Source organism: Dermacentor silvarum, chromosome 7 (genome assembly GCF_013339745.2).
Source record: "Dermacentor silvarum isolate Dsil-2018 chromosome 7, BIME_Dsil_1.4, whole genome shotgun sequence".
NCBI classification, from domain to species: domain Eukaryota; kingdom Metazoa; phylum Arthropoda; class Arachnida; order Ixodida; family Ixodidae; genus Dermacentor; species Dermacentor silvarum.
The window spans coordinates 49,103,309-49,114,004 of NC_051160.1; positions in this window are offsets into that span (position 1 = coordinate 49,103,309).

Here is a 10,696-nt window from a genome sequence, read left to right on the forward strand (position 1 = left end):
CATTCCTTGTTGCTATTAAGGCTTTTCCAGGTTCACTTCCTCTTGGTTGCGCTTTCTGAAGAAGGTATTCATGTGCATAAGCGTGACATGTGCACTGCAGGAATTTAACGATGTTCAACACAGGTGCAGTTTATACTAGTAGCCTTATTATTCGTTTACTGAGCAATGGCTTTGCAGCAATTGCAAAACTACAGCATATTTAAAATAAGGGGTACTTCTTTTCGTCTAAATCACAATTCTTTGAAGGAGGTATACCTACTCACCACAGCCTCTCCTCTTGATATTTAGCCACCAAGTATATAGTAGACAGGGACCTTATATATCCTTGCATGCTCGTTTTGAAATTTATGCAAAATGTTTGACAAAAGCAAGAAAATATATATTTTCGTTCATTGTTAATGTGCAATAAAAAGCATAATCAAACCTTTCTGAACCAAGTAATTGCGTCCGTCTTTCCACGTACCAATTACTTAATGCGTAGCTTCTTAGTGCGGGGAATATTTTAGACCAGAAGCCAATGAAGCTTTATCGTCTGTATCAATGTCTTGTTCACGATTTACATATTTCTTATGATATACAATAAGGTACCTGGGTAGTTTTCTCGAGCAGACAAGCACACCTGTGCATACAGTATGCAAACCGTCTTTATTTGCGTTCATGATGAACAAGGGTAAGGACAATCGTAGGTGCTATGTGCATACATTTATTCAGGTGAAGCAATGCAAGCGATGACGTCAACAAGAATAATGACGGCATACTTACGCGAATATCGTTGAAAGCACCTCAGTGCGCATTTCTAATACTGTGAAGAGCAAGAAATCTCTACGAAGAATCTTGGCTTGTATAACACGTGGCACAATCACTAAGTTCTAAAAATTAGCGAAAGGCAATGAGAAGGAGCGTTTTTACAAAAAAATATGTTTCGAGTACCCTAAAATATGTAATAAAAATGTCACAGTTTCGCCGTAAGGGCGAAGCAATGAATGCGATAGCAACACAGCAATGTCATACGATGTAAGGTGAGCGGCTTTGGTAGCAATATGAATTGTAGTAAACATGAGCTGATTAAGTAAGCAGGTGTGCTGCGGCGTAAGTAGACCGACATGAAGAGAGACTCGATGACCACGAGAAGGCGCGTGTGAAACGGTGGTGTTGATGAGAAGCGCTTCCCGTGGGCAGCGCGCGTGCGAAGGGACACACCTGTAGCGCTGCACTGCCGATCCGGGCAGCATTACATGTGTAGCGTGCGTTGGAAAATGTGCCCCGACTATTACTAACTGAATGAACAAGCGTGGTGTGAGCGCGCACAAACATACATGAATAGATCACACTGAATGACTGCAGACGACTGTCAAAACGCTGGCAGCAAGCAGCGGGCGAAGGTACGTGCGGCCTATCGCTTCAACGGAAACTGAGCGTACATAAAGGTCAGAGCCGTGTGGAGATAAGAGACGGTGCGGCGTGCGACGAGCGCGGTTGCTGGCAGAGGAAAAGTGCGCCCCCCCCCCCCCCCCCCCGCTCCCTCCGGCGCTGGCTGCCCGCTTCCTTGCTTGCGCGTGGGAGAGATAAGAGACCGTGCGGTCGAGCGACGAGCGCGGTTGTTGGCACAGTGTAAGTGCCCCTCCCCCCCCCCCCCCCCACCTCCCCGCTCCCTCCGGCGCTCGCTTCCCGCTTCGTTGCTTGCGCGTGGGAGATTGAGTGCGTTCGCTCTCCGTGATAGCGCGCGTCCCCGCACGCTTCCGCTCGGGCATACGGCGCGCGGTGAAGATTTTACCTATACGGAACCTCACGGCGACGGCGACGGCGACGACGACGGCGACGCCGACGGCAGAATTCCGGTTGAAGTGTCCATATAATTGCTATCGCAATAATAATCATCATCAGCGTATATTTAGGCCTACTGCAGGACGAAGGCCTCTCCATGCGACTTCCAAATGTCCCTGTCTTGCGCTTGCTGATTCGAACTTGCATCTGCAAATTTCCTAACTTCATCACCCCACCTAGTTTTTTTGCCATCCTCGAGTGCGCTTCCCTTCTCCTGGTATCCTTTCTGCAACTCTAATGGTCCACCGGTTATCGGTCCTACGAATTACATTGCCTGCCCAGCTGCATCATTTTTTTTCTCTTAATGTCAGTTAGAATATTGGCTATCCCCGTTTGCTCTCTGATCCGCACCACACTCTTCCTGTCTGTTAAGGTTAGGGCTAACATTTTTAGTTCCATCTCTCTTTGTGCGGTAATTAATAATTATTCTGGAGTTGCTTTGTTAACTTCCAAGCTTCTGTCCCATATGTTAGCATATTATATCTCTGCGTTCATTATTCACCAGCTCGCAACCATTCAGTACCCATCGCTAAGTAGCTACGAGTTCATATTGTGATTGCTTCATTATGCCGCCATGACTTACGCGCGACTGGTGTAAGCAAAGTTCTGTTATTTTCAGACATCGGCACCTTTGGAAGCGGAGCAAGCTCTTGGCGTTTCGCTGTCTTCGTCGCATTCTTCGGCTCCTGCGCTTCGGCCTTGTTGGCGTATAGATGCGTGGTGGTGCGCGCTTAGAAGGAGCAGAAACGGGGGGTACATCCGGCGTAATCGACGTCGAAGCACCTTCCATCACCAGATGGGACGCGCATCACCGCAGACAGACATCTGGCAGACTGACGATGCCGCGTCCGGCCCCGCACACTCTCAAGTTCCAGCGATGGCCAAAGAGGGAGAAAAATCAACCGCGGCGCGATCCAGCATGAAGCGCGTAAGTCGTGCTACTGTAATTTGCTTCCATACTTTGATTCGTTGTTTTCCTGCTAGGGGCGCTCAACGCGGCTCAATGTTGGATCTATAAAAGTATTTATAATAACCTAGAAACATAGTTATGGTGTTATTTTTTACAAAATAAGCAGTCTACTGTTTTAATTGGACTTCTGTTATTAAAGGCCCTGCTTTGTTACTTGAATAAAAGTTTTGAGGCATCACTGACATGTGATAAGCAGCAGCCTACTGGTATCGATTGCAGTGCGTGCCGTTAATTGATTCAAATTGTACGGCGCTGTAATATTTGTGAAAGGGGTGGTCGTTTTCTTTGAGCAGCCTCACGCAGATTGGAAACGCATCGGGGACGACGACGAAGTTGCTCTGTATTTCTCGGCTAGCTGTATTTCGTCCAATTTTCCACAATTTCCGGGGCGCTTTATGCGTCCAGCCTTGCGGCTATGGACGCGGAGCCTCCCGCAGTCCTGTGTGGCCAGAAGTCTACCACGGCGAGCTCTTCATTGACAAGGGGCAACTGGTCCACGAGCAGTGAAGACTTCACTGAGGCTCCTGCTCTCGTGGCCATGGATGCGGATCCTGCAATCCCGCCGGGCCAGAGGTCTACTTTGACAAGCTCCTCAAGGAAGCGAGGTACTTGGTCTAGCACCAGCGAAGACACTGAGATTTACTCAGTCACAGGCGATGACTCATCGGACGACAGCTTTGTATCGGTGAGGAGCCGAAAGGCAAAAAGGAGACTCATCAAGACGTCATCACCCGGGAGTACATCAACCCTGCATGCAAAACCTGAGCGCTGGCCGCACACCATCCTTTTCATACCTGTGGATTATTCCATCAGCCTTCGAGGAATAAACAGGCAAGCGCTCTCCATTTTCCTTGAGAGAATGGCACCAAACGAAATTAAGGAGGTCCGAATAAACACGCGAAAGAATGTCTTGGCTGTCGACAAGACCCAGGGAAATGGGCTGGATAAGCTCCGACAGATAACAGAATTGGGAAACATCAAAGTAAGATCGGTTATACCAATGGAAGAAACCTGCACTGCCGGCGTAATCTACGACATTGACCTGGCAATTACGAACTCAGACCTGCCCATTCTGATTAAACCGGCGTATGAAGGAGTAGTCATAACGCACGTATGCCGCCTCGGAAACAGCCGCTGCGTGGAGATAGTTTTCAAGGGCGACTCTATCCCTTCGCATGTCAAGGTTGGTCACTTCCGACATGTTGTTCGGCCGTTTGTCCCTAAGCCGCTTCAATGCCACAAGTGCTTCAAGATTGGACATGTCAAGGGCGCCTGTGCAAAATCTGCAGTGTGCCCTCGGTGCGCGGAGTCGCACACTGCAGACGTCTGCCGCGCAACCAACATTAGATGTGGCAACTGTAACGGTTCTCATGAAGCCACATCTAAAGACTGCCTACGGATCAAAAAAGAATTTGCTATCCTGAAACAGATGGTTAGGGACAGCTCATCTCACAGAGAAGCTTCTGAAAAGATCCGGCGTCGACGTCGACGTCATCGACGGCAACGTACAATGCAAGGTGCAGTTCACGCACAGATTGTGCCAACGAGATCAGGTTCGAGTACAAGCAGACCCGAGATCACAAGGAGGCCTCCAACGGAAAATCCTTCCCTTGTAGAAGACTGGCCAGCGCTCCCGAGCACTCAGCCTTCCAAGGAGCCTACACGTTTGATGCCTCCATGGAAGCAGCCTTCAGTTGATGTTCTGCCAACAGTGGACCGCCAAATCATCCCGATGTTGCGGTCCATAATTGATGTCATCAGAGTAATGCTGACCAGCATGGAAACTCCATCCGCTCGAAGGAGACTACAAGTGCTGGACTCGCTGAGCCCAGTCCTAGCAACCCTCGAGTGAACCATGGCTGATAACCACCAGTCATTTCGTAAGGAGGTCCAAGAAGCATCGATTATTCAGTGGAACGCCAGAGGTCTAAGATCTCGCATCGCTGATTTTTGCCAGTTTGTACATATTAACCAATTTCCAATAATCGTTATTTGCGACCCAAATTTAACACACCCTATCAGACTATCCGGCTACGAGTCAATTACGTCCTCAAATAACAAGGGAAATAGCAAGGTAGTCGTCTTTATTCGCCGTGAGCTTACTTACGTCATCCAGCCTGTACAACCTCATGACGACAATCAGTATGCCTGCTTAACCGTCAAAAGTAGAAAGCTCACCTTTACACTTGTAGGCGCGTACCTATCTCCATCAAGCCCGTTTGACACCAAAAGACTAGAAGACATAATAAAAGCGTCTCCTGGTCCTTGGATTATCACCGGTGACTTTAACGCCCATCACACCATTTGGGGAAGCTCAAAAGTCAACGCAACCGGACGAAGACTCGCTTCGTTTTTCTCCAATCACGACCTCTTGCTGCTCAATGATGCTAGTCCTACGTTTCTACGGGGCACGGTGTACAGCAGCTGCCTGGACTTGACCTTTGTATCACGCCGCTTTGCCACGCGCGTTAAGTGGTTTTTGACACTGAGACACATGGAAGCGATCACATCCCCACCTACCTCAAGATTGACGGCATGTCCAACACTCACCCGCCAAGCACACTACGAAGAATTGAATGGGCTGTGTTTAAAAACCACCTGGAGGACGCTTGTCAGAAATGTCTCTTATCTGGACTGCAGGAAGCTATTAAAGAAGCGGCGCAGACCGCTATGTGCACGCTCATGTGCTCATCGAAGTACTCGCAATTCGACCTGGAGTTGGAACGACTTCATGCTATTCGTCGTCGCGCAGAATGAAGATACCGACGCACGAAGTCCATTCACGATCTAAAGACAGCCCGGCGCACTAAAAGAAGATGCAACGCCGCATAGATAAACTGGAATCGAAGCGATGGCAAAGTATTGCGAGTCCCTTGACCCCCGCAAGCCACTGTCTGAAATACGGAGAACTGTGAGAGGCCTACGTTCTGTTCCGGAACAACACTTTCCATTCAAGGCACTAGCACTTTTCCAACGCCGGCTAGACCTCGACGTAGCGGAAGATTTCTGTGCCATCATTACAGGACAGTCAGCGGGATCAAGTTCCCTTACATTTGACTACGTTCCGGACACACGGGACTCACGCATGGATCTGCCGTTCACCACTCAAGAGCTCGACGCGGCACTTGCCCTATGTAATCGATCGTCGTCACCTGGAACAGATGGTATTTCTTACCGTACCTTGTGCCACCTCGGTGAACTAGCGCGAAGTGCCTTGCTGAACTTCTTCAATGAGTCCTGGAAGAATAGAAACGTTCCTCAAGAATGGAAGACCAGCCGCCTGGTACCACTCCTCAAACCTGGCAAGTCTCCTCTAGAGATTACTTCCACCCGCCCAACCGCCCAATCGCGCTGGCTAGTTGCATTGGGAAGGTAATGGAACGAATGATCCTCGCCAGACTTGAATGGTACCTGAAACGCTATGAAGTTTATCCAGACGCAATGGCTGGCTTTCGACGTCACCGATGTTCCATTGACAACGTCATCGATTTGTTTACTTACGTTCAACATCAAAAGACGTGTAAGCGATTATCTGTCGCCATGTTCCTCGACATCAAAGGAGCATATGACAATGTTCTTCATGAGGCTATATTAGAGGCTCTAGAAATGGTTGGCCTTGGCGGTAGGCTTTATAGTTGGACACGCAGTTATTTACATATGCGGTCTCTATTTGTGACTACTGAAGACGGCCCAACTTCTCAACACTATACACACCGTGGAGTACCACAGGGTGGTGTGTTGAGCCCAACACTCTTCAATCTTGTGCTCATTGCCCTCGTAGAATGCCTACCAAATACGGTGAAGTTGACAATATATGCGGATGACATATGCGTCTGGGCATCTGGCGTGACGCGTCCTCAAGTACGTGCATGGCTCCAAAAATCTGCGGCGTTGATAACGACGTACCTTAATGAACAAGGCCTCAAGATTTCCCCAGAAAAATGCGCATTGATCGCCTTTAGCCGGAAACGAATGACACCATACACCATATACATCGATGAACAAAATATCCCTTACGTCAGAACGCACAGGTTCTTAGGGGTAATCTTCGATCGTGACCTTTGTTGGAGTCCCCATGTCACCAACCTAAAGAAGCGCCTGACAGCCATCTCTCATCTCTTCAAGTTTCTTGGAGGAAAATCATGATGCAACTCTACAGGACGCTGTTTCTCGGGTATCTGAGGTACAGCTTGGCAGTGCTGACCAATAGCTATAGAACTAACATTCGTAGAATCGAAAATGCTCAGGCACAGGCACTTAGGGTCTGTCTAGGGTTGCCACGATGTACATCAACATCAGAAACCATTGCAATTGCACATGACTACCCAGCCAAGATTCACATTATTATGGAAGCGCTCAGAGCGCACGTCAGGCACCTTGCTCGCGCCCCTTCCCACTATCTAGCCTCACTGCCAGAAGACCGACCACGTGCCTCTTTTTGTCAGACGATGCTGCCTTATCCTATATACCTTCCATCAGGTTACACAGCTGCAACGAGAGTTTTGTTTCCTCCTTGGCGCTTGGCTCAGCCACAAGTTCGACTGACAGTGCCTGGAATTCGAAAGAAAGCCGAACTCTCATCACCAGCTCTCAAGCAACTTTCGCTGATCATGCTCTACGAAAAATACAGTGATCATACCCATCTATACACTGATGGTTCAACCACCATGGGCAGTTCTGCAGGATCAGTGTTTTTTCCTGCGAAAGTCTCCACCTAGAAATTCAAGACATCACACCAGACGACATCGACAGCCGCAGAGCTTGCTGCTCTTCGTAGCGCACTTCGCATAATTCGTGAGGAACCACCTAACAAATGAAGTGTTTTCAGTGACTCCAAGGCAGCGCTACATTGCTTGCTTTCCGATTTACACCATGGACCCTACGAACAACTAGTCCTCGAAATCTGAGAGCTCCTTCATTGCCTCGTCGAGCAAGGACACGACGTCACCTTTCAGTGGCTCCCTAGACTGTGGCGTAATGGGCAACGAATATGCCGATGAAGCTGCTCGATCTGCTCATGAAGACGGCGCACAGGAACCAATCCCGCTGTCAAGAACAGATGTAGCAGCGAAACTTTGAGTGCTTGCAAACGACGCCACACAATTGTTGTGGAACACACCTAGTTTGCAACACACACGTCTGCATCGACTGGACCCCTGTCTTCGACTTAGACCTCCACCTGGACTATCCCGACCCGAAACAACGGTACTTTGCCGATTGTGGCTTGGTGCCGCATTTACAAAGTCGTTTGATTTCCGCATCGGATGGGAGGATAGTGCTGCGTGTGACCACTGCGGCGACGAGGAAACAATCGAGCACGTACTTTGTCACTGTCCCCAATACAGCGCACATAAGCAGTCATTCGCGACCGCGCTGGCACGTCTTGACGACCGGCCGCTTTCGGAGCAGACAGTCCTGGAACGCCGGCCTATACAGTCGTCACACAACAAGTCAGTCAAGGCACTCTTGAAGTTTTTGCGATCGAGTGGACTATCTGACAGACTATAGTTCTCACAGACGTTTCCAACCTCCTCTTTTTTTATTCCTTGAATTTTTTTTCGTGACTGCTTTTTCTCTTCCCTATTCTTTCCGCCTTTCATTTCCCCTTGCCCTTCCCCCAGTGCAGGGTAGCAAACCAGAATCTTTTCCGGTTAACCTCCCTGCCTTTCCCACCACGTTTCTCTCTCTCTCTTCACGCAGATTCGTTTTAATTATATATCAATAATATATCAGCCAGTTTATGCATCCAACATTCGACAGCTGCCACCAAGCGAACATGCTTAAAGACGGTGAACTTTATCAGTTGCGGTTTTTCACTTGCATAACGGCTGCACGCACAGTATCCGCCGTTAGTGATCTGCCGCGTCTGGCCGCGTATTGACGGGTTGCTTGAAAAAAAGAAAATATGCTAGCCAGCGCGAAAATTCATCGCTGAAACCGAGCACACCCTGTTTCAAGACTACGCACGAAAGCGGTTTAACTTTGCAGCCCCTGGGCGTGTGCGCCGGTGAGTAAAAAAGCAGTCCTTCGCATTTTCGACTTTGAATTTCTTTGCGTGCGAGGCGGATGAAACAGATTCCTGTAGTCATTTCTTAAAAGTGGAAAATAGTAATAATTATAAAGTTATTACCTTTTCAAAGCAATTCAAACGAGGCTCTTTCGATTTTGCGATGTTTCACAGCTTTCTAACATGAGTACAGCATAAATAATAAAGTTCTGGCTGTTTCTGCATGAATGATACACCACGGTAAGTTCACTGCGCATTTGTAACGAATTTACTTCCGGTGATACAGTTAGATTAACTGCATTTGAGATGTAATAAAATGACGGTGTTTATTAGTAGTATCTGGCAGAAACAATTGTCATATAATCGGGGCTTGACGAAGCACAGCCCACACAAGTACACCACTAAATAAACGTACACTCAAAACAGTGTTGTGTGTGTGTGTGTGTGTGTGTGTGTGTGTGTGTGTGTGTGTGTGTGTGTGTGTGTGTGTGTGTGTGTGTGTGTGTGTGTGTGTGTGTGTGTGTGTGTGTGTGTGTGTGTGTGTGTGTGTGTGTGTGTGTGCTTTTCTGTGATGGAACGTTTTGTGCACTGTTCTCTGTCATACATGAGTCACAAACTCACTCCCACTTCAACCGTAGTAATTGAGGCGCTTTTTTTCTTTCGACTCCAGCCTCCGAGACGCTGCTCATTTTCGTTCATCCCTTTGCATTCTATTGCCTCTGGACGTAAAAATCAACACTGAACATGTCACCAGTGGAAGTAACATCACGCGCCAGAATCCTCACAGGGTGTGTTTCTGAACATTTCAACTAGAACCGTGATTTGTTCATTTATGGGACTCTCTTTTGTTTCACCATTTTTTGCTTGCATGTGAGTCATGGCTTCTTCATTTCTCTTTTCTGGAAGATGGACAAATGAGAGATAAGTGGTCTGCAAGCTTCCCATGCTAAGCCACAAGAAGCTCAACTGTCACTATAATGACAACAGGTCCTCTTGAACTACGTGCCTCACCATGAAATGATTACAAGTTTACCAGATAGAGAGGTGTGAGGCCTTTTAGGAAAGCAGCAATATACGTTTCTGTATCGTGAATGAACGGCAATGAAAAACATGACATACAAGCTTAGTTGCTTTTAAGGACGTTTTATGACAATCGGTGAAATAACATGTTGATTCCGAACTTGTTTCTTTTCCAGTCATTATAGCCATGACGACTAAAACAGAAACAATGTTGCAAGCTTCCAATTTTTAATGCACAAACTCTGTCATCTTCTCGTTGCAAAGTTTGACGGGCCACTAAGTGCCACCAAGTATCACGTGCTCCCCCACCGATAATTTGTTACATGAAAATGCAAAGAAGTTTAAAAAGATGAAAAGCGCTCAATCCAATTTTAAGGAAATTATACTTCATGATGACCGAAACTCTGGCAGTCACTCTTCATTTTATTATTTTATTTGTTATTTAAGTACCCTCAGCGCCACATGGCATTCAAGAGGGGAGGGGTTACAAAGTAGTAGAGTAAAACAAACAAGTGCAGTGAGTTCTGGTAAGATACTGATTTCCCTGATTATACAATGTTAGCTAATGTTTTGCAAAAAAAGTTTGTTATCTGTGATGGCTACGATGCTTGGTGGTTCCATTTCTGAGATGTACGGGGGGATTAAAGATTGAGAGAAAGACTTCGTGTTACATGAATCAATTCCTACCTTGCTGCGACGATGGACGCGGTTTGAAATGTACTGCGGCCACAGTGGGAAGTCATCATGAAGTGTGGCGTGATAGAAAATTTTATGAAATATCAAAAGATGGGCGAGTTTGCGTCGATTAGGCTAGTGGAATATGTGCTAGGCTAGTTTTTATTGAGGTTATGATCGCGGTACGGTTATAATTACAA